At 54.5% G+C, this 24,639-nt stretch overlaps 1 protein-coding gene across 1 annotated transcript in view; it reads right to left on the bottom strand.

The window, feature by feature from the left end:
* The window catches only part of CACNA2D2 (calcium channel, voltage-dependent, alpha 2/delta subunit 2), a 140,882-nt gene extending 116,251 nt beyond the window's left edge, over positions 1-24,631 (bottom strand). The window contains exon 1 of the mRNA XM_008576767.1: positions 24,509-24,631. The gene's annotated coding sequence lies outside the window, so the exon portion shown is untranslated. The remainder of the gene's footprint in view (positions 1-24,508) is intronic.
* Positions 24,632-24,639: the final 8 nt, after the last annotated feature.

The raw sequence follows: 24,639 nt of genomic DNA, 5'->3' as shown, positions 1-24,639 counted from the left end.
AAAACCCAACATCAAAAGAAAGAGGTATTAGCTTTGGCTTGTTGCTGGCTGAGCCACAGCCTGATTTCCACCTCCGCTCTCCATTGCAAGAAAAAATTCAACCTTGAGTCCAGGTGGAGGCCAGGCTACAGGCAGACTAAGAAAGGCAATCAGGCATCAGCTGCCAGCTTGGGTGGGGAAAGTGCACCCGAGAATCGAGAGCCTGCTTGGCTCCAGGCCACTGACCACCAGGCACTGATCTCTTGGCCCTGGCTGTGGGTGGACAATGTGTCAGCTAGCTCTTTTGTGCTCCTGAGATGGAGTCCTTGGGGCTAATGTTGGAATGGCCTGCCACATAGTCCAGCCAGGCAGGTGATAGACAGATGGGCGGGTCAAGGATCTGGTCTCCAGCGGGAACCACTAGATCTGCCCTCGCCTTGACTCTGACCTCAGCCACTCACTGGCCTGGGGGACAAAATCCTAACTGTAATCCTTCTTGGGACTAATATGTACAAGGATGCCCACTACGTACAAGGTGTGGTGCCAGCATGTTACCTGCTCTCTTGCTTCAACACTCACAAAGAAGCAAACGTTATCATCCCCAATCTACAGATGAGGAAACTGAGGCACAGAGGGTTTAAGTGACCTATCCAAGATCACTGATGCAGGAAATGAACATAGGACTTGACCCAGAAGAGTGCCAGAGTCACAAGAGCCAACTCAAGAGCTGATCGTGTGTACCTCTTCCCAACTATGCATTCAGTGCCATCACCTCAGGAGCTTGAAATCAGTCATAGTGGAAATATTTACACCACAGAAATAGGCAAATGCTAGAAATCACAGTTTTTCCCCCTTGGGGAGCAAACTGTAAACATTTACCAGTGCAACACTGATTCAACCCTAGGCTGTTGACTCTTTTCTATTATGTCTATAGGTCTCCGTTTCTAAAATTTCACAGATAAGTAAAAGAAAATTAATTGGGAGCACAGACATGGATGCCAAGTTTTTATTTTGCTCAGACAACACATTATTATTATAATCACCATCATTTCATCTAAAAAGGCTATTTCAATTCTAAAATAATTTTTAAAAGAGCCAAATCTCAGGATAAAGTCCAATTCTTCAAGACACACACACACATGCACGCGCACTATCACTCTCTCTCCCTCCCTCTCTCTTTCTCTGACACACACACAATCTCCCCACTCCCACCCCCAGACTGAGCAGCAATGGACTCTGTTATAGGCTTCAGGGACTGGCCCACCATGACACATCAGGACATATACATCCCCTCCTGGGGTCTAGAGATGGCTCCAGCCCTTAGTTTGGGCATCCTGGGCCTGACAGGCAGACCCCAGGCCCCAGCTCACTGCCCAAAGCACAATGCCGGGAAAAACAAGTTACTTGGATTGTTCACCTAAATCAAACACAATCTGGAAGGCAATATGTGTGTCCTAGAGTTAAAAGAACATAATCGATAATTAATCTCATCATCATAGAGATGTGACTTTGTGGGTTCTAGGGTTTGGCTGGTGTCTCTATGCCAGCTCTGAGGGGTGACACATGGGCACTGAGGGAGCCAGGAGTTGACTATGCACCTGCAGCATTCTGTCTTCAGGTCAGAAAAACCACCCACCAAGCCAAGTCCAACCCTGGCCAGGCATAGCTGTACTCACTCCAGCAGAAGGGCATGGGGGCTTTGCAAGGACGAGGGCTGCATCAAGATTCATGGCCCCACTGGGTCAATGGCAAACTGACCATATCCTTCCCAGGCTCCCATCAGCTTGGGCGCAAGTGCTCTGCCAATGCTTCCCTAGCCAGACAGTATTGCCCATGGGTCACATTCCCAGTGGGCAGGTCCACCTAACAGCTCCCCACATCCTTGTGACTTGCCATGCTCTTCATTGAGATGACACTGCTTATCTCTAAGTGCTTCTAAGTGCCAAATTAGCAAGACAGTGAGGGAAGAGAGTATCTAGGAGGAGAGCAGCTTGATGACTGGTGTGGATGTGAGAGGCTGGGGATTTAGCCATGTCCTCTAATGTGCCTGAACCTAGGGAGGTGAAGGCACTTGGCTCCATTTCACAGACAAGAAAACTGAGGCCCCTGGCAAAGATGAGTAAAGGGTCGTATACTTAGAAAGAAGCCAGACCTATCCTGCTGTTCCATCAGCTCCATGACCTCATCTTTCCAGGATAATGCAGCCTCTGGAAAGCCTCAGGAAGCCTCCTTGGAACCTCAGCTTTCCCATCTGTAAAGGGGGGGAGGGTAATAAAGACTGGTTGAATAGTTTTAATGGACAAATCCACGTGGAAACCTTGATGGGGAGTATTATTACTGGACAGTCCCCTGAGGGCTAGAAGCTCATCTAACAACCCCCTCCCCCATGATCACCCACTGAGTGCTCAGGAAGTCTGCCATGAATGCCTGCACCTGTGGGGGAGGATGGACAGAGGGAGGGTGCTGCGGAAAAGGCCTGGCATTCTGAGGCTGCCTAGTAGGCACTTTTCAAATCAAAGAAGAGTGGGTGAGGGAGAGGGGGTGTCACCATCACGCAAGGGAGCAAAGTCATCCACGTACGTGGTGAGGAGCTGCGGCTGAGGACTCCTTTAGCAGACAGAACCACAGAGACCCTAGCTAAAAGGTTGGGGAGGCCCGGGTCACACTGCAGAATACTCAGGTGGGGACTCCAGCTCTGAGGCCAGCTGAAAATGCTCATCCAAAGGGGAGGGGGAGGATAGGGAGGACAGGAAAAGAGAGGGTAGGGGAGGAGAGGGATGGGGGAAAAAGGGAAAGAGCCCATGTGCAGATGTGGCAGCATAGATTAAACTGTGCCCGTTGTTAATTTTACATGTGAAGTTGTTGATCAGAATGTGATTTAATTGTACAGTATAATCCAGGCTTTTGGAATAAATTATGCAGAAAACTCATCTATAATTAAACAAATCAAAAAACCAGAGACAGGTGACACTGCAGGTTCACCCTCAGAGGGCACGGTGGTTGTGGGCGGCTGGACCCAGCAGAGGGGCAAGAAGGGAAGGGGGAGTGGCTCAGTTCAAGAACAGACAGGGGCAGGCCCAGGAGACGCCAAATCCTGGTAGGGGGTGAAGGACCCCCAAGCTCTGCCTCTGCAGGCCTTCTCACCACTCACACGAAGGCATTTCTTGCCATCAGAGCCCTGCTAGGTAGCCTGCCATCGGGGACCTAAAAGCAGTCTGCAGTCCTCCCCTCGGTGTGGCAGAGCAGCCATCTGGCATGTACGTGTGTGCGTGCATGCATGAGAGTGTGTGTGTGTGTGTGTGTGAAAGGGGGGAGGTGAAGGGGTGGACGCTGAGGGTGGGACAGCAGGTGAAGCAGGAGGGGCAGATACTGAGACCAAAGGAGGCTGGGCAGGAAGTGGTGTTAAGGAAGCAGGCACAGAGGAGCCCCTTGCTGCCAAGGCCACAGTGAACCAAGGCGGGGATGGCAATGGTGGGGGCTCTGGGTCTCTTGTTTCTCTCGTGACAGGCTGGCCAAGTCTTCTCCCTGCTCTAGGGGAAGCAACGATTTAAATAAAGTGCTATTTCATTATTCTGATTATATTTCAGCTGTCCTGCCACCTCCCACCTTGGCACATTTGCAGTCTTCTGAAGGGGAAGGAAAGAAAGGCGGGGCAGGAGGGGGTCTTGGTGCGGGAGTGACAGACAGAGACACAGGCATGAAGAGAGCCGGAGAGCCCGGAGAGTCCGGGCTAGAGGGAGTTAGGCTGACCCCACCCCAGGGGAAGATAAGCTGGCAGCTGGGCAAGGGGGCTACTACCCCATCCAGGCCTGGACCACCCACAGCTCAGAGAGCAGCTGTTGCCCTGTTGAAGCAGGTCTTGGGACATGGCCGGCCCCTCCCCTAGGCCTCAGCCCCACTGCAAAGGGCAGGAAGCTCAAGGCTGCACTGTAGGATCCACCTGGATCCAGGGGCCACCTCTCTGACCACTTGGGCTGGTGTCCTTCTGTACCTGGACTGAGTGCCCAGATCCAGCCCTGGCTCTTCCAATTCCTTAGACCAGAAATGCCCTTTTAGGCTTTAGTTTTCCCATCTGAAAAATGGTGATAAAGTACATCATCCCATCTACTTCTCGGGACCTAGAGAGGAGGCATATGGCAACCACTGCCCTATGTCAGAGGAGCTAGCAACTATGACTACCCCACACTACCCTACACTCAAGTGCACATGGGCCCATCCCCACGGCAGGGCTGCTCTCCTCACCATCCAGTCTCCCTCCTCAGACCTGCAGCTCCCTCAGCATGGGATGACGGTACCTTGTCTTTAGACTGGGGCCTTCAGGTGGGCTGCAACCCCTTCCTGCACTGCCTCAGAGACCTGACACAGGGGAGACCCAGTGTGGCCCCTTGCTCTGAGAGCCCTGGGGAAGGGCTAGGCCTCCTGTGATCAGATCATCCTTCCTGGTTGTCCACTCAGGAAAGAAAACTCTCAGGCTCAGCATCTCTTAGGACTCAAAGCCCAGCGTAGGGCTCCCCACCCCAATTTGATCACAGCCTCCCAAGGACGACAGGGCAGGCACAGGGCAACAATCTAGCCAAGTTCACTCACTGCCCAGAGGCGAACTGGGCCAAGCCACTCCAGGCTGTTAAGATCAGAGTACCTTGAGATGTGGAGGCCAGGCAGCACTGGCTTCACAGATACATAAGCCACAAAGGGGAAACTGAGTCCAGAGTGAGAAGGGAGCATGCTTGTTCAGCTGATTCATGGTGGAATAAAGCTCCCCAGCTAGCCACCCACCATTTCACAAGCAGGTAAATGGAGGCACAGGACTGGCCCGTCTTCAACCTATTTGTGATTCAATTAAACAGACCTTTAGAGTGAGCAACATGAAGCCTTCAGGGCACAGTCCCCACCCCCACCTACCTATCCATGCATACAGGGACAAAGGCAGCCCCATTTCTCACAAGGGAGCCTCAGAGACCCCAAGGAATTGGGGAGGGGCTGATGTTGCCAAAGCACGAATTAGTCCAAATCTATCGACCTCAACTACGTGTGTCTTGGGACCCTGCCCAAATACTGCTCCTTAATGAGGTTATTAATTACGGGGCTGTCCCTTCCGTTTCTTTCCTGAGGAAGAGTTTTTCCTTCTAATTGGCACTCGGCTAGGAGGCAGCGAGCCTGTGCCTCCCCCCTCAGACTAATGGTGAACAGTCATTCAGCTTTAATTAGGGCGCTGGGTCCAGCCCAATATTTACTCGTGACAGCCTGATGGGGGGGGGAAGGAACTGAGGGAAGGAACAAGTCCTGAAGCCAGGAGGCAGTGTCACTCTGGGCTGGGAGAGCCCAGGTATCTCACCTGGTTCTATGGCTTGGCCTCTCCAGGTCTCAGTTTCCCTCCCTAACCTTAGGCCTCCATGGGCCATTTGGGGATCCATATCCCAAGGGGTCTGATTGGGGCCCATCCTGCCTGGGGTCTGTACCTGTGAGCAGGCGTCACAGTGGTGACAGACCAAGAATCTTACTACACAACCTCAATTCATCTTCACAGCAGCCAGATCATTATCTCCAATCCTCAGAGGGGGAAACTGAGGCACTGAGCAGTTAAGTGATGTGCCCAAGGTCGCACAGCTCATAGATGCCAATCAGGATGGCATAATACTTCAACTCAGGGCACCAGTCTTGAATGCCCAGCTGCTGGCATGGCATGGCCGCACGGATGTCCAATGGACCTCTCAAACTGAATGTGTCCAAAACTGAGATCCTGAGCTCCCTCTGGATCCACCCCCCCTTCTCCCCATCCCCTGCCTCCCTGCCTCAGCTGATGGGAGCTCCCTCTGTTTAGGCCAAAAGCCTCAGGGTGACCTAGAACCCCCTTTTTCTCACACACACATCCAATCTATCAGCAGGTCCTATTGGCTCCACCTTCACAATCCATGTGCCCGAATCCACCCACTGCCTAACACCTCCCTGACCGCCAGCCTGGCCTGGATGGCCTTCACCTCTCTCCTGGACCAGCAGTTGCCAGCTCACTTGTCTCCAGCTTCTGCCCTGGTGCCCCACCCCCTGCCCCCAGCCTGTTCACCTCCACACACAGCTAGAGTGTCCTGTTAGAATCACATCCCTCCTCTGTCACTATCATGCTGTAGCTCCATGGCACTAGAGAAAAGCCAAAGTCCACCCAGAGGCCACATCCCCAATGGCCTCCCTGACCTTGTTCCTCAGGCCACTCTGGCCTTGCCAGTGTGGCATGAGCACACCCCTATACTCCCTGCACAGGCCTTTGCACATGCTGTTCCCTGCGCTGAAACAGTCTCTCCTCATAAGTCCACAGGGCCCCTCTCTTGCCTCTTTCAGGTCTCTGCACACACGTGATGTTTCTCTGCTCAAAGATGATCTTTCTCTGCTCAGAGAAGTTCACCTTGATCCTCCATTTTAGACTGCACCTCCCCCAGCAGCAATTGATCTCCATGTCCTCTCCTGGGGTTAGCTAGTTTAGCTAGTATTCCTCTGTCAGACATCCTCTCTCTTGTTTACTATCCACCTCTGCCTTGGGCTGTGAGCCCTGAGGAAGGAGGCTCCTGGTCTCTAGCCTGGAAGAAGCAGCCACCCTGCCCCACCCCACCCAGAGAAGCATTCACGACTGGTACCCTGAGTTGAGGTATGTGCCATCCTGATTGGCATCTATGAGCTGTGTGACCTTGGGCACATCACTCAATTGCTCTGTGCCTCAGTTTCCCCCTTTGAGGATTGGAGATAATGATCTGGCTGCTGTGAAGATGAATTGAGGTTGTGTAGTAAGATCGTTGGCCTGTCACCATTGTGACGCCTGCTCACAGGTGCAGTGGGTGAGGGGAGAAGGAAGTCTGCAGAGTGGCTAGAGGTGTGGCAGCTGCCCAAGGTCCGGCTCAGGGGGCCCTCCCTTCCCCTGGCTCCTCTCCATATGAATTATTAAGGTTCATTTATGAGGGGCCTGCCCATGCCTGTGGCTTCTGTGCATAATTCATGGCTCTCTCAGAAGGGCCAGGTACTGGAGCAGCCACTTCTCCCAGGAAGCAAGAAGAAAGTAAGGAGAAGGAGTGTCCCAGATGGGCTGTCCTCCACCCTATCTCTGTCACCCTGTCCCCAAAGCAGGCTGCCCAGCACCTCTGCCCACCCCTGCCCCATGGCGCTTTCTCCTGCACACTGGATTCTGGTTCCCCATGCCAGACACCACAGGCTTTGCGCAGGTCCACCCACTCCCTGCCTGCACCTCAGGTTCCTGTCTGTGGACTGTCAAAGTTGGGCCACACTGGTAGTTTTCAAGTTGCTCTGGCAGGAAGATCATCTGCCTTTTATTTTTCCAACAAAATCCTATGTGGACCCCCAATATGCAACTGGTAAGGTAGTTACTCCTAAGTACAAATATATTTTTAAAGGTAGCACTGTGAAGCATGACTCTGTATTGAGTTAATAATCATTACAAACATTGAGGCTCTTCTAGATTAGGATTCATGGGGGTCTCTGCAGCTCCCATCTCACCAGCATCCAGTTTATTCCTGTGTTTTGGCTTCCCTGCACTATACTGAGAATCTCCTGGTATACAGGGACAAGCAGGCACAAATGGTTAACAGTGATTGACAGCCCACTGCACAGGGGTGGTGAGAATTCTTTTCTGAGGTCGGAGATAAAACCAGCAACTCTCCTGGTGGCTGAGGCTCATGGGTCTCCAGGGTGCCAGCACCCAGGTGTCGCTGTTTATGAATTTCCCAACAGTCTAGAGCTGGATTTAGCAATGACCAAGAGGAGCTCATGAGGAAACCGAGTCTTCCCCAGGGCAAAGCAAAGCATGCAGACCAGGGGCACCAGGGAAGGCGTCCGCTGTCCACTCTGCCCAGGACCTGCGTCTACTCCCCAGGCCTGGAGCCAACTGCCCCAGCCACTATCACAGATTGTGGGCATTTTGGGGTCTGCAGCATCTCCCCTCCGCAGAACATTCCTCAGGGAGTTAGGCACGAAGGGAGGGTAACCCCTGCCCAGGCCCATTTCACAAACAGGTAGGCTGAGGTTCAGTGAGATTGTCTCTCAAGAGGTGGAGATATATTGTCACAGCCCCTGTGTGCCCAGTGAAGTGCTGTGATGGAGAGCTACACAATATAGCCTGGTCTCAGGGGGTACAGAATAGGGTTGAGGCACCTGTGAAGGCCACTAGGTAAGTCAGGGAGGAACTCAGAGCTCCAGCCCCCTGTTCCTGCCCCACACCAAAAGCTTAAGCCTGACTAGAGGTGGCAGGACAGACCGTGTTCACATGTCATCAACCACTCTGGTCAGATTCTGTGATTCATACATCCCCATCTCCCCTCCCGCACATCCTCCCCACCCCCCAGCATGAGTCAAATCCTCACTGAGCCACAAATAGCTGTCCTCTGTGTGTGTCCTCAACATGGTCCTGCTGTGAGGAAGACAGAGACCCCCCCCTCAGGGTCCTTTGTTCTCCCTCAGGGAAGAGACCTCTGTGGAAGCTCATAATCCCCCTGAGGACATCCAGTTACAGAAGAGAGGCCTAGAGAAGATTTCAGAACTCAACCCAACAGGGCCAGCTTTGTCCTCCTCTACCTGACCAAGTCACCTCCACCAGGAAGCCTTCCTGGATCCACCCCCTTCTCAAACCCACAGTCCTCACCACACTTTACCAAGCCTTATCTTGGGGCTGGGGATGCAGTCTGTTCCTATCACCAAGCTTCCTGCAGGGCTTAGTTTGGAGCCTGGCAAAGAAGAGTCTTCTGGAAGCACTTGGGGATAGATTTACCTGAATATCCTCCTCCCTCCAGACTGCTGCCTGCCCCGACCACCTCCCTCTGCAGTGGGGGAGAGGCTGGAGGGCAGGGCTAGAAAAGCAGCTCCAACTTCAGCACTTAGCTGAGCCCTAGGGAAAGGAAAAGATGAGGCTGAGCGCCTGCTGTGGACTGGGTGCTCTGTGTGTGATTCCCACCGAAGTCACAAGTACCCCTGGCCAGGTGCAGACCAATTCATGCCCACCTCATGAACAAGGACTCTGAGACCTAAGGAGATGCAGCAACCTGCCCAAGACCACGCAGCAGTCTGTGCTGAACCAGAATTTGAACCCAGTAAATAGTCTGGCTCCAGAGCCCTGTCCCTGTCCCCTAGGCCATTAGGCCTCCCAAATCCCAAGGTGGTCTCCAATGGCAAAAACTTAGGAAACAGGGTACAGGTAAGGGCCATTCCTCATTTACAACCTTTTCCAAATTTGAGGAAGAGGCTGGCCCAACCCTATATCAGGGACCTCACTGCCTCCCCAAGCAAGCAAAGCCAGGTACATAGGTAAGTCCTCCCTTATACCCCACCAGAGCTATCCTGCTGTAGGAACATTGTCTCAGCAGGGCAGAGCCCCAGCTCCCTCGGGTCCCCCCACCAGAAAGCCTGGCCCAGGTTGGGGGAAAACACACACTTCCTCTGGGATCTGCTTCTCGCTAGTGGCTGGCTCCTCAGAGCGAGCCAAGCTGCATGCAAATTGAATGTGAGTGCTTAACCCGCCTTGACACATCTTGACACGCACATGGGCCTGTCACTCTCAGGTGCTCTGTGATGGACCCTTTAGAAATGCAAATCCCGGGCCGGCCGGGTGGTGCACTACTACAGTGCGCCGCTTGGGAGCGTGGCTGCGCTCCCGCCAAGGGTTCGGATCCCACATACTGACCGGCCGCTCACTGGCTGAGTGAGGTGCGGGCGCAACACCGAGGGTTGCGATCCCGTTGCCGGTCCCGGTACGGTACGGGCGCGACACTGAGGGTTGCGATCCATTGCCGGTCACGAAAAAAGACAAAAAAAAGGAAAAAAAAAGAAATGCAAATCCCCTCCACAAGCTATGAGGGACCCACTGCTGAAGCCAGGAAGGGGCTTCAAGTGCCACATCAGTAGCCCCACTTCCTTCTAAAGAGCCCAGGTTGATGGCCAGGCAGAGGAGCCACCCTACCTGGTGAACCTGTGCTGTTGTCCTCAGAGTTGGCTTGAGGAGAGGCAGGGTAGCAAAACCAGCAGGGCTGACAACTGGCAAAATACTTTGCAAGTGTTGCCAATATCAGCAAATTCCCAAATGATAAAGGTTGGGGATATTATTATCATCCCCCCAACCCCCTCTTTCCCCAGCTAGATGGCTACTTAACCTCTGGCTGCTGCCCTGCCAGAAGTGCCCACAAGTGCAAAGTGCTCACCATTTTCTGGTTTTTTTTTTTTTTTGTCTTTTTCCGTGTCCGGCAACGGATCGCAACCCTCAGTGTCGCCCCCACACCGGACCGGGACCGGCAACGGGATCGCAACCCTCGGTGTTGCTCCCGCGCCTCGCTCAGCCAGTGAGCGGGAACCGGTCTGTATGTGGGATCCGAACCCTCGGGCGGGAGCGCCGCCGCGCTTCCCAAGCGGCGCACTATCCAGTGCGCCACCGGGCCGGCCCGTTTCTGGTATTTTTTGACACAGATACTGTCACTAGAAAATCACCTCTTGAGTACAGGGCCTGGCATACTGCAGGTGCTCAAAATTTGTTGATTGGAGGACTGGATGTTCCACCTCACAACTACAAAACACAGGAACTATGATCCCATTTTAGAGATGGGGTAACCAAGGAACAAAATGACTCGCACAAGGTCCTATATTGGGCTCTCTTTATGATCTCCAGCTCCTCCTCTCCCCACCCCCATCCCTATCCCTGGACCGGGCTTTCTAGTATGCAGCAGGCATGCACATCACCTACAAAACACAGGAACTATGATCCCATTTTAGAGATGGGGTAACCAAGGAACAAAATGACTCACACAAGGTCCTATATTGGGCTCTCTTTATGATCTCCAGCTCCTCCCCTCCCCACCCCCATCCCTATCCCTGGACCGGGCTTTCTAGTATGCAGCAGGCATGCACATCACCGCCAACAAAGCCCATGGCTCTGGGCCTCTCTAGACAGCCCTGAGAAGGCCCCACCCTTCCTCATTTTAGGGTAATGGCCTCTTCCATACCCACCAGTTTGGAAATCACCTGTGAAATACACTTCCCCCGGCGCTGGCTCAGGAATCATGTAAATCACTCAGTTTAATGGCCTCTGGGACCATTCCTTGCTACCCCCTCCCCAGCTGCTCTGTGCCAGGGAACTTGGGGCTGTGGGGTGCCAGGCAGGCAGGGCCCCAATCATGAGCTCCAGGTAGTCCAAGCCCTCCTGGGTGCTGGGAGGCACTGCCCAGGGGTGCAGCAGCCTCGGGCAGCATGTCAGTAAGAGACGTGGGGGTGGGGCTTGCCAGGAGCTTCAAGATCTGGGGCCAGATTGATGTGCAAGGTGAGCCTCTTCCCCAGTCTTTCCCTCCCCCTTGCCCTTGTTCTGCTGTCAGTGCCTTATCCTCAGAGGGAGGTGGTCCTAGTGCTCTCCCCAGGGCCTCCACAACCCTTACTGGGGAAGGCCCAGGGCCATGGAAATGGCTAGGGACCCTGGGGGGCCTGGAACCATGATGTCTCATCACCCCTTGAATGCCACTAGGAGCACCATGGTTGCTATTTATTTGGTCTCACTTCCATCTCCTCACTGTCTATCTCCCACACAGACAGTGGGTTCCTTGAGAGCTGGGACCCAGTCAGCCCACTGAGACCTCAGAGCCCACTCAGGGCCCAACACACAGCTAAGGTGAGGAGAGTAGACTCGGGTGAGGAAGGGGCAGCCAGGAGGCAGGTCCTGAAAGATGGGCAAGCTGTGGAGCACGGGCAAGCATCCATGCAGAAGAGCAGTCCAGAAGGAGTGGAACAGCCAGCTGAGGAGGCCAGATTATCTCCCTAGGACAGGCCATTACTCTGGCCACTGGCTGCATGCATGGGCATCTGGGATATTTGGCTCCTACAGGTACCATGGTCAGCAGATGCCTTAGAACCAGTCCACCAGCTCCCCATCCCCCTTCCCTGGGATCCTCAGCACGTCCTTGCTGGGCAGAGTGTGAGGGTCCTGTGTTTATCTTCCTGTCCCCTAAGGCCATAGTTCTCTACCTTGGCTCACCTGGGGGCTCCAGAAAAATGCTGATGCCTGGGCCCTGCCCCTGCCCATGTAAATAATACAGACCCATGGGTCCCCAGACACCCCCTTCACCTCTCTCCCCAGGGCAACCCTTGGAGGCAGCCCCTGGGCTGGGATGACCCCTTGGATGAGAGCCATAGGAGGATGGGGAGGGTGGGCTTTGCCCTCTGGCACCAGCAAAGCCAGGCCCATGTGGCCCTGTCCCAGACCATGTAAAAACCTGCTCCAGCTTTCACAGTCATGATCAGCTTGGCCCTGTGGACACCTGTGCAGACACTGGATCCCTGCTCAGCAAACATTTATTGAGCACTTGGTGTGTGTTAACCTGGAACTCCAGCCAAGGACAGGTGGCCACTGCCCCTGCATCCCAGGCACATAGCCTTAAAGGGGAGGCATTGGTGTGAACATCAGGCAGCAAGGTCTACTGCAGATCAAGAATGGGGAGGAGGGGGGCTTGAAGCAGCCTAGGTGGCTCCTGACCCACAGAGGGAGGTCATGGAAGGTTTCAAGGGACAGTGACTCCCAGCCAAACACTGAGCGACATGCAGACGTCAGCTGGACCACAGGTGGGTCCTGCTTGGGGTTGGCAGGGCCCTCTGCAGCCCACTCAACCTCTCCCCAGCTCCCTCTATGCTTAGTGCACAGTAGGTGCTCATTAAGCCACCATGGAAGGAGATGGCTGCTGCCCTGGTGGGCATTCAGTCCTGAAGGCAGAGATTCCCTCCTGTGTCCATCCCCCAGCCCAACCCCTGTGTCTATCAGAAGCAGCCCCCTCGGCTGTGGTCTCCAAAAGCACCAGCTTACAGAGTAGGACAGAAATGACAGCTTCGTAGGTGGGGTGGCAGGGGGAGGGAGCATCATCATCGGCTGCAGAAGGACCCATCACTCTGGAGGGTGCTGGGAATGACAAGGACACTGAGGCTCAGAGGAGGTCAGGAGACTTGCCCAGACTCCCAGAGTGAGCTGAACAGGGGCTGAGGCTAGGATGGGCTAGGAGGAGACCGGGAGAGGAAGTGCAGAGGGGAGGCCCAGAGACCCCACTGCAGAAGCCCCTGGGGTTTCTGGGGCCTGCACCAGCCAAGGTCTGGTACAAATAACTGAAGGTGCTGCCTCCCTCCCTCCAAGTCTCCATGCCTGGGTAATGCTAGGCTCAGCCCTGGAAGCGGGGGGATGAAGTGGGTAGGAGGAGGGAGGGTGAAAGATGGAGAGGTAGGGGAATGGGGAGTGAGTCTAGACTGCTCTGCCCCTCTGTTCCATGTGCACACAGGAAATGGGATCACAAGCTCCCAGCAGGCTATTACAGAAGGCCTCGGAAGGAGAATCAGATCAGAGGAGGTCTGTCCTGGTCTGGAGGACTCACAGCTGTGCCCAGAAGAGACCAGATCCTTTTCTTCCCTGACCCTTGGCCAGGCCCAGAGAGCCTTCTCCCCTCTTGTGTCAGGTGAGGAACAGTGGCCAGAGGGGCACCCCAACCCAGGAGCAGGACAGAGTACAGGCCTTAAGGCACAGTCCTAAGCCCTGTGCCCTTGGCTTACCAATTTACGGACACTGTGCCCAGCCTGGACACAGGACTGGTATAGGGAACAGAACCCAGAGAGTAAAAGGAAGGGCCAGGTGCCAGGTCATGAGAACATGGCCATGTTGGACTGTGGATTTTGTCACACACAGTCCTCTCTGTATTGAGTAGGCACAAGAACACCCCACATGCAGCTGTCGTCTCCCCAAGATGAGAATGAAGTCTCACAGGCAGCACTCAGCCAAATTTGGGCCTTCCCCTTGGCCACGTCCACAGGTCGCTTCCTCGGCTGTGGCCCATTAAGGCCAGGTCAGCTGCACAGCTTCACAGCAGCAGGACATGCTCCTTTGTCAGCGTCCTCTTAGCCCACCCACACCATCCCTGTTTTTAGACACTGTCTGAACTGGTGGCTTCCTGTTGGCCAGGACAGTCTGCCCTTGGTCCCACCTGAGACAAGAGGGTGACGTGAATGACTTCCTTCAGGCCCCTGACTGACCAAACCCAACTGGTATCACATGACAACTTGAGGGCAGTGGCTGCTTTTTCCTGGGTCTGGGTCTAGACTGTCTCAACTGCTAAGAGGCCCAAGGCAGTGACCCTCTCTGAGCCTCAGTTTCCTCATCTGTACCTTACAAGAGTTAAACTGGTCCCATAGTACCCACTGACCCACACCCATATCACAGGTGAAGGTGAGGTGGATCTACTGGGAGGGGGATTGGGGGCCAAAAATCTCCTATTTTTGGTCCCTGAGGTTTCTCCAAGGAACCTGGGGGTGCCACTAATGCAGTGAGAAAGCCAGCAGCCCCCATGATAAACCCTCCAAGGACTTCAGCCTGATGAGAAGGCAGCCCTTGCAGAGGGACACACATGATAGAACAGCGAGGGAGTGTGGGGACACCCAAGGGTCCTGTGGCCAGGGGCTGCCTGGAGGAGGTCAGTTGCAGAAGAAGGGCTGTGTGAGGCTGTGGCTGAGAGCTTGGATCTGAGTGCTGGGCAAGAATCCTGCCTCCACCACTTGTCCTCTCTGTAATTTTAGCATCACTTAGCCTTGCTAAGCCTTGATTTCTCTTGTCTGTGAAACAGGGATAAAAATGGACTGACTTCACTACCCAGGGCCCGGGTGGTAGGGACTGATGTGGTTGAAACAACGCCTTCCTTTACAAACCTGTCCTCCGACATGGCCACCCCTTCCCTCCCCTCCCACCTTCAGGCCTCTTGACTGACCCTATAGCCGACACTGCCTCCCTGTCCTCCATCACTGCCCTTCTTGCTAACAAAACCCAAGTCTGCAGAATCTCTACCTACAGCCCCAAGGTGACCCCATCCTCAGCTCAAGGGTAAATTCTGATTAGCCTGAGCTAATCACAGCGTATCATCTTGACTGCCAGGGATTGGTTTAGAGTGGACATGTGACCCAGTGCCAGCCAATGAGGTGTGAGGGGAAGTCAGCTGGGGGCTTCTAGGCAAGGTTTCCTCTCCTCTGAAGAGGAACCCAGAGGAAACATCTCTTCTATGCCTAATGTCTGGGTTTGCACATGATGCCTGGAGCTGTGGCAACCATCTTGTTGCCATAAGAAGTGAGCCAAGGACAGACAGACACACCAAAAGTGAGGCCAGCTAGGCAGAGCATGGGTGAGGACTTGGTCCTTGCCGACAGCCCACATCACACACCTTTTGACTCCCTGTCGGGGATAAAGGGACTAACCATGAGGGAAAAAACCGTCATGCTGGGGTTGTCAAGGTGTGCACAGAAGCAGTTTCTTTTCCTTGAAGCCAAATACCTTCCTTGGATACAGCTTTTAAGCAGTCAGCACAATGCCTACTCCTTGAGTGCTCCTGTGAACTGGCACAGAGCTGGAGGAGGGGGCACAGGGTTGTAGGAAAGGCTCACAAGGGGTAGGGAGCCAGACGAAGGCATCACAGGAAGACTCTTTGCCCCAGTGCTCAGGCTGAGCAGGCCAGCCTAATAGAGGGACATGGTGAGTGAAGGCCAGAAGATGGGGAGGCCAGAGCTCCTACTAATACCTGCAAGTGGCTCAGGCTACCTGAAGCTGGGATATTACCAGGGCTAGTGGCCAGAGGCCAGAGCCAGCCCAGGCAGGGCCTCGAATGCCAGGCTGAAAAGTTGGGCTGGGCCCACAGTAGGCTTCTGAGGTGCAAGATCATGGCTAACTCCCAATGGGAGACACTGTAGCATGCCTTAGGGGTCCAAGGAGAGAAGGGAAGAGTCCCAGGGACCCACGACACCCACCCTGGCCTCTGCTCAGAGAAAGAAAGTAGAAATGTCCATCCATGAAGACCCTCAGCCCGGAGGCCTGTTCTGTCAGCTCGTTCTCTTTTCTAATAAATGAAATTGGGAGCAGGGCTAGGTGGGCTGTTTTGTTGTTTGCTGGAATCAGTGGTAGCACCCAGCCTGACCTTTAAGGTTTCAAATGCAGCATTTCAGGCAGCGCCAGCGGGAGGAGAACACAGACTGCGGAAGGAAGTTATCAAGACTAAAATGCCACATCAGGCTGGAAACTCATGGCAGAGCAGGGGCCTCTACCCATCTCAGGAACATGCTGGCCCATCCATTCTGCCCTGCCTGGTGACACAGCTGTCCTTCCTAAGGGGACTCAGAAAGCTTTGGTGACTCTAAAACACCACATCGGCATTAAGTTGTACTCCAAGAGAAACACCAGGAGTTGGGGCCTCATGCCACATATGTACCTTGCTCTGCGGGTTTGCCAAAGGAGACCTCAGATTGCTCCCTCACCCCATGCCATGGACATTTTTATTTAAGAGAAACAGTTGTATGTCATAGTGCAAGGAAGGCCGAATGGGAAGTCACCATTTGAGCAGCATATGTTGAGCACTAGGGCTGGGGACTGGGCCCTGCCAGAAGAAATATGGGGCCTGAAGGCTATCTCCTTCCACCTTGGGCCTCAGTTTCCCTTTCTATGTGATGCAGGCATCGGGGCCTCCAGGGACTTCAGTGGCTGTGATATGGCCTTCCCAAGTCAGGGAAGCATGCAAGGCCCATACTGCCCAAGGAGATGGTTCCACCCAGGATCCCTGCTCCCACAGGAATCCTCCTTGCTTACAGGCTTCTCAGCTTGCAGCCACTTCTGCCTTCCCTCTGCAGAAGCCCCTTCCCAAAATACCGAGGACCCTGGGCCATCACAGCACTAACAACACACAGGCCCCGAGAATGCCAGAAAAGCAAAACTTAAGGTTCTCTCAGGCCTCAGAACCCATCAGACTAGGGCCCACACAGTCCAGAGGCCAGTGCCCAGGTACAGGGTACCTGGACAGCCTTGTTTATGAAGGAGACAAAATTCATCCTTGAAAGGAAGCAGCTTCACTGGAGATGCTCCAAAGAGAGGAATGTGCAGGGCTCATCAAGCCGAAGCTTTTATACCCCAAATCATGCCTGCTGACTGCAAGAATGTCTTGCTGAAGGGGAGGACCCCAAACCTGTAGCAGATGCTCCAAGAGCTGCCAGTGTCCTGCCCTTCAGTGTGCAAATGAGAAGTACCCACTCCAGAAGGGAAAAAAAAGCCAGCCCAAGGTCACACAGCAAGGGTTTCCTATTCTGCCTGAGCCCGACCTCCACGCCCTCCCTCGATTTTCCACACGAAAGGGCTGTTTGCAGAGATGCTTCACTTCACAAAGGACTCATGAAGCTCCTCTGAGTCCCAAGTCCTCCCGTGAATCTAAATATCATTCAATTTGCAAAAATTTGAATTACAAGGATGCAACCTCTGTGTATTTCCTTTGGAGACTATCATCTAGCCAGTTGGTAGATGATCAAACTTTCCAGCTCAGCCTTAACTCAGGCTGTTTCTGACGTAAAAGTTTGCAAAACACTGTTCCTAATAACTAGGAGGCTATATCCCACTGCCAGAGTTTGCCCAGCTGAGCCCTGGCATTAATCTCAAAGGTGGGTGCTGAAGGTAGGTACTGGGAGCACAATCTGGGTGCAAAGAGATAAACTGTACATGTGCCTGCACTACACATGCACACTACACACACAAGCACATGCCCACATTTGAATTCCTGTGCACACACCTACACCTATGTATACACATGAGCATGCATATGCACACACACCTAGACACATGCATACAAATAATGTGCAAGCACAAACACCCACATATGTATACACACGCACACACCCAACACATGTACACACACATGAATGTACAGATGTAGACACTTCCACCTATAAGCTTGCATGTGCACACAGGCCAAGGCAAGAGCCAAGCACAAGAGGAAAGACCCAGAAATGACAATTGGGTCCCAGGTGCCTATAGGGCCTGGCTGGGTGCTGGGTGCTATGGGTGAGGGGCCAGGTGTCTGGCACCAGAGCAGGCCCAGTTGGACTGAGAACCCCCCTAGATCTAGTCAGGACACAAATGCCCTCATCACAAACTCTCCGGGGCTGGGCCCATCCCTCCCAACCTGTGATACCCCAACCCTATGAGATAGCAAGATCAGGGGAACTCCAATTTACAGATGAGGCCCCAAGACCCAGAGAGGAGGAGAAAGTTCCCAAGGTCACGCAGCTGGCAAAAGGTATGGCAGAGTCTAAGTGCGTACCAAGAGAGGGCTCATTCAGAAAAAAGTGGCCAGGAGGGAAGGAAGGCATAGAGGGGGAAGCAAGGGGCCCAGAGTCTCAGACGGGTAGGGAAGGGACAGGTAGAGGGAGTGATTGCTCACCCTTCTCACCCACTCCTTTCCCCTTTTTTTAATGAGGATAATTTCCTAGGTGGGGAGAGATGGTTAATGATCGGCAGGAAAGATTTCCCGCTGAACAATTAGGCTGATCAGAGCTCAAAGTGGGTCAGTCTGAAAAGCAGCTATAAGACACCCAGGTGTGGCCAGAGGCTGGGATACGGGAGGTCCAGCACCTCACACTGGAAGAGGCAAGGCCCAGCTGAACTGGGGGTCGGGGCTCACCCCACAGCTAGAGCGGACTGTGCAGAGGAGCAGGAAGAGCCCAGAACTGTATTCTTAGAGCACTGGAATGTCACAGTCGGAAGGACCCTAAAAGAGAGGAAACTAAGGCCCAGGGGGAAGAGGAACTTTATCCAAGGTCACCAAGCAAGCTACCCGGCTAAGATTGGGCTGGGCTTGCCCTTGACAGAGGGTCCCCACCTTGGGGGGTGGAGAAGCGCTGTGGGAAGACTCCCCCACTGTGAGGCCCCACCCTCATCAGGCTCAGCCACCAGCACTAGCATTGGCTGGAGCCCAAGCAAGACTAGACCATACTCAGATGGAAAAGCCCATGGGGGTCCAGATAAGGTGAGCAGGACTGGGGACACCAAGCCAATGGTTAGAGTCACAAGGCAGCAAGGCAGGGACTGGCTAAGAGCTGTCCCCAAGGTCCTGCCCACATAAGGTCAGGCTCAGACTGTATGGGCCCAAATGACAGAACACTTGACTCCTTTAGGGAGGCCCCAAAAGACACCTGTGGGGACCTTGCAGATCTCAATCTCTGTGGTCACCTGCACTGCCCCCCTCCACTCCTTCCTGCCCTTAGCCACAGGCAGCTCAGGAAGCTCTTCAGGTTACACAGGACAAGAGAGAAAGGGAAAGGAAAAAAAGCAAAACCACACATACACTTCCCTCTGGGAACAAGAATATTGATTCTGTAGCTTCTTGTTTAGACAGTAGGAACCAGGAAAAACAAAAACAAAAACCCTGACATGAAGAGAATCTCCCCAGTTGGCTGGAAGGCTATAACCAGCAGTGGGGAAGCCCCCCACCCCTGCCTCAGAATACACTAGGCCCTAGTGTTCCCTCCCCAGGCCTGAGTCCCAGAGTCCAATCACTTCAAGACACAGACCACCAGATCCAGAGACAGATCTCACAGTGGAAGTGAAGTGGTTGGAAGGCAAAGGAGAAGAGAAAGAGACCATTCCCATCCCACAAGAAACACGGCCCTGCCACACAGGCCCAGGCCCCTCTGCTCTGACTCCCAAACCTCCAGCTGCCCCTTGAATAGTTCCCTAGTAACAAGCCCTCAAGAACTGTGGTTCTCTAGCCCCCCAAGACACATCCATCCAGATGCATGAAATCCTCAAGCATCTATAAGGTTGGAGTCCTCTGAAGTCCCCTTGGGCCTAGCAAAACTGTAGAGGAACTAGGGAGAGGATCCAGCCTCAGGATTTCATTAACAACCTCCTGGCCTCACCCTTACCCCCATGACCTTTCTCTCCTGTAATCACACTGGAATCTGGAGAAGGAAAGGCCTTCTTGAGATGGAGCTCTTCCTGCCCTCCTATATCCCTCCCTGCAGAGAAGGCCTGGCTCATGATTCAGAGCCTCAGAGGAGGGAAAACTCTGGGCCAGGGACACTCTCTGATGGCTTGTGTGCATGTGGAGGTGGGCACTGAGGCTATGAACACCTGGGCTGGGAGGGCAGCCTTAGGCTAAGGAAGGCCCCTCAGGATTGCCTGAGACCCAGAGGAGGAAAGAGAGACAGAGCAGGAAAGGTTACAGCTGGGAGGACTAGGCCCACCTCCCACATTCTAGGCCTCTTCGTTTTCTTCCCAAAGACTCAGATTTTGAGCCCCTCCCCGCCACACACACATATTTCCTGGGTCCACTGCTCAGATGTCTCCAGCCCCCTGGCAGGGCAGCTAAGTGTCTGACAGATCAATCCTTTCCCAGCCCTGCCTCCAGTAGCTGTGGGTTTTGGGCAGGCCCCTTCATCTTTCTTAGCCTCAGTCTCCCCATCTGTGGGATGGGTGTGATCACAGGTTCTGAGGTCTAGGCAGTAATGCGGGTGAGGGGCCTGGCCTGGGCTCAGTGAGCAGGGGCCACCATTAGCCTGGCAACATCCCCCACCACCGTCAAGCTGGGCTGCAGGGAGGAAGAGAAGGAGGTGGCCCAGTGTCTGTCTTTGAGAGCTCGTGTCTTATGTGGGTGGGTATAGCCTAAGCAAGTGGCCCAGCTCAGAGATGGGATGGGGGGAGGACCCCAGAAGGTATGGGTATGAGACCCTAAGAGAGGGGACCTAAATCCCTGAGAACATGGTGATGATGAGACAGCATGAGTGAAGCTGAGAGAGAGAAATACTTAGTCCATGACAGTAGCACTGTGAGAAGGATGGCAGGTGAGGGCCATGGCTATGGCACCCGGGCTTGATGCTGATGTTAACAACGGCTGCTGTGGTGCCCGTCAGAGCCCTCCCTGCCCACCAGAGCCCACACCCTCTCCCATTAATTCTCATCACCAGCCTCCTAAGCAGATTCTATTATCTAAGTTGGGGAAACTAAGGCAAGGTCATCCCAATGGAAAGGGTCAGCTCTGGAGGCCAAAGTTTGAGGTCACAGGGCCTATACCTGACAAGCAGCATGTCCCCAGACGGCCTCCTCCCAGGAGCAGGCAGTAACCACCAGTTCACATCCAAGGTGCCAAGAGCTGGCAGTGGCCCCCTGCACACAGGCAGAGGAGACACTGACCGCAGAAGTGCTTGCTCCACTTGTGGGGCCAGCCTCACTCTGGAGCCAGCCTCTCCTTGGGGACACGAGTATGACAAAGAATCCAGAGTGAGACCCACCTGAAGACTGAGGGGACTCATCTTAAAATGGGCTTCATCCTTTCTCAGGAGTTAGCCTAACACAGCTAGTCAGCATGAAGTGCCTAATAAAGGTGGGGTCCAGTGGGGGAGCAGCAGCCAAGAGTCCCCCGCCGAAAATCCTCCACTTCAGGTAGGATGCAAGCACCTGGCAGCTCTGCATCCTGGCGATGGCAGCAGCATGCCACAAAACCTCATCCCCTCCCTCCTGCAAAAGCTGCGGCAGGTTGTTGGGAAGATGGGGGACCCAGATGTGTGATATTGCCTCTTTCCAACAGGGAGAGCCACAGGGAGGTAGAAACAGGGGCTTGGAGGCCCAGGCAGATACACGTCACCTACCATTAACTATAGCTAGACTGACGCAGGCCCCATTGCGGGCACCATTTCCCATTTGTCCACCACTCAGCAGAGGAGCACGTACTCTGGCTGTCAATAGTGTGCTAGGGGTCCAAACTCCTTAGGCCCTTTACTGCTCCCCACCCACCCCCAAAGAAAGGGAGGCACTGGCCAACATCACCAATGGAGCAGAGCTGGGCTGAGAGGGTGCAGCCAGGCAAGCAGCTCTGCCAGGGCCTCCAACCAGCACTCAGCCAGGATTCCAGGAGTAGGGGACAAGAAACCCAGGGACGCTGGAGAACAGGGTACAGAACCCAACAGAGAGGACAAAAGAAGCAGGCAGGGCAGGGTCGGCACACATTGATGAGCAGCATGGACAAGGAAGTACGACAAGAAAAGATGAGAGATCTGCAAAGTGGGGGCAGGGGAGGGGGAGGGAAAGACACAGGAGAAGAAAGCATTGAGGGCTGCCCTCAGCCAGCAGCGGGCCTGAAGCTGGGGTGGGCATAACTGAAAGAGGAGGAAGCAGGTGAAAGGGAGTGCACTCTGACTCCACCTTCCCCTGCCCTCAGACACACCAGTGTACGCATATGCGTGCACACATGTACAACAAACACATGGAGCCTCCTCCTTCTTTGAAACTCTGATCCAGGTCCAGGTGGGGTGAGAGAGGCACTCCCCTCCCTAAAACCAAAGCCTGTCCTCCCTCCAGCAGTAACTCCTCTGCCCTTCTCAATCCAGCAGCAGCCTCAGTCCGTTTCGCCTGGTGGGCAGAGAGCCATGCTGCCAGAGCGATTACAGAAATACCGGCCACCGGACCCCAAACCCTCACTTTCTTAAACCTAGCAGATTGCGAAGCTGCTTTGCACTGGCATGCGCTAATGAGGAAATGACCTTCCTATCAAGGGCCCTCCCCCCTAAGGGGTTGTCACCCAGTGCCATGAGGCTGAGGGTCCCACTCTGCATCTTAGAAATCCACCTGTATCAAAGAGTAATCCTGACCTGGCCACACTGACCCAGGAGAAGGTTCAGGAGTCTACCTACCCCTGAGCCGCTCCACCGAGCCCTCTGGCCCCAGTGGCAGCCTCAGCCATTCATGATAGTTCAACAAAAGCCCCAACTCCAAACAGCCAGGGAACCTCAAGATTCCCTCCCCTTCTCGCTCCAAGGATCAATGGGCATCCGCATCTGCGGGACCAGGGCAGCTGAAGGGCGCTAGCTGTCACAGAAAACCCTCCATGTCGTCGCACTATTAGTCACTTCCCCATGGACCCTCAGAGCTGTGCAGCCCCCACCCCACCCCCACTCCCTAATTATGATTTGCAAGACATGTCCCAAACCCTCGAATTAGCTCCAACTATATTGACAAAAACGTCCAGCTGGAAATGTGTTGCTGCCGTCACACCTGCCTCGCCATCTTCTGGCTGGGGACAGAGGGACAGGTGTCCACTCTTGTCAGGGTCTCACATTGGCCTTCTAGGAGAGACCCATGCAGACCCAGCAGCCATCTGACCCACAGCAGGTTGCAGGGAAAGGGAGTGAGGTTGTGAGAGGTGGAAGGAGACATCTACTTAAACCTTCACTCACAGGGCTATGAAGCAGCTAGGAAAAAAATAACTGTGGCTTGGCTTATGCTTGGCTTTGACAAAGAAAGAATAACAAAAAAATAATGCTTTTGCTCTTTTTAAACACTGTGGTTTAAATCCATTTTCATCACAGCAAATGAAAGATAATAACACACCCACCAGTCCTGAACTTCCATACGATTCTCTTTTCCCTGCTCACCCCCCACATACACCCATGAAAAATCCAGACAGTTGACAGAGGACACGTCCGTGCGGCACCTGTAATTTGCCAACTGATCAACCGCCTGAGCACAGCCAGCCAGACTGTATAAGGACAGAGATGACAAGACAGAGAGAGACCCAGAGCAGTATCTTTCCCTAGTTTGTCTTTCCCACATCTGGGAGAACCCACAGCTGGAGTCCACAGGTTTTGTGGCAGAATCAGGGGCCCCTACCCTTGGGCACAACTGGTCGAATGACGCAGAGCCAGCCTCTCCTCTTCCCTGGGGCCAGACCCTTCTCCTTGGCCACCAGTAGCCCAACTACTCATGCCCCAAAGGACTCCAGGGACAGGTGGCTCTTCAAACCCAGTGACAGATAACAGAAGCGAGGTGGGCACTGTGCTCCAAGGGGGTGTCTGGGCACTGACATATGTCTGGGGCATAGTATCAAGAAACAGATGCTGTCCTAAAGGCCACACACACTAAACGTCCACTCCTAGCCCCAGGCACATCTGGCCAAGCTCAAACGGAGGAGGCCACCCGAGTTTGTAGGCTCTTGGGGAGGGCAAAAAGGCTCAGAAGCACCATGAGAATGAGTTGAAGCTGTCAGAGCCAGGAGATGCTATTATCCTGTTGACAGCCGCATCAGGAGCCAGCAGGGGTCCTCCCCACCGTTCACCTTCTGTCCTGACCCCAACACCTTCCTCTCCCAACTGAGATCTCCAGGGGACCCTCCCCTCAGGTGGAGGGAGGTCAAGAACAGGGGACACTGATCGCCTCCGTGGCACTGGCCACAGCAAGAAGGTGCTCACATCCTCTGTAACCCTCCCCCCGCCCGCCGAAAGAAAAGGCCCATGAAGAAGGTGTGGAGGTGCTCACAGCCCGGCTCTAAAGCGCCAGGTTCCCACGGGGGAGGGAATGTGGGGCAGATGTGCAGCTCCAACTCCGCCGGGTAGTGGTCGCTGGCCGCCCCCTCACCCAACCCTGGATTCCCCTTCCCCTCTCACTAGGGCAGCGGCAGGAGAATCAGCCAACAAGCTCGGGGCTTGAAGATCTTGCCCTGCCCCGTTTGGGGGCATTGGGGGAAGCAGGGGCAGCGTGGAGAAGTTTCGCGATGCAGCCACAAGCGCCAGGACCGCGGCTGTCAGCCCTCGGGGCTTGGGGCCCCCACCGCTTGGCGCAGCAGACAGCCGAACCCAGAGCCCCAGCCTCGGCGCGGGGCGCGGGGAGGGACCGGCGCGGACCATGGGGCGGAGTGGGGCGCAGGGCTCGGCCGGGGTCCCGCGGCCGGTTGAGGCCACTTACGTGTGCTGCTGGGGGAAGCTGTAGGCGGAGGCGCCGGGGGCGGCGAGGAGCGGTAGAAGCAGCAGCGGCGGCAGCAGCAGCAAGAGCCCGGACGCCGGGCGTCCGGCGCCGGGGCCGAGCCGGGGACCGCT

The sequence above is a fragment of the Galeopterus variegatus genome, unplaced genomic scaffold (assembly GCF_000696425.1).
Source record: "Galeopterus variegatus unplaced genomic scaffold, G_variegatus-3.0.2 Scaffold1394, whole genome shotgun sequence".
NCBI lineage: Eukaryota > Metazoa > Chordata > Mammalia > Dermoptera > Cynocephalidae > Galeopterus > Galeopterus variegatus.
Note: the sequence above shows the minus strand (reverse complement) of the source record. Positions and strands in the feature narration are given on the sequence as shown.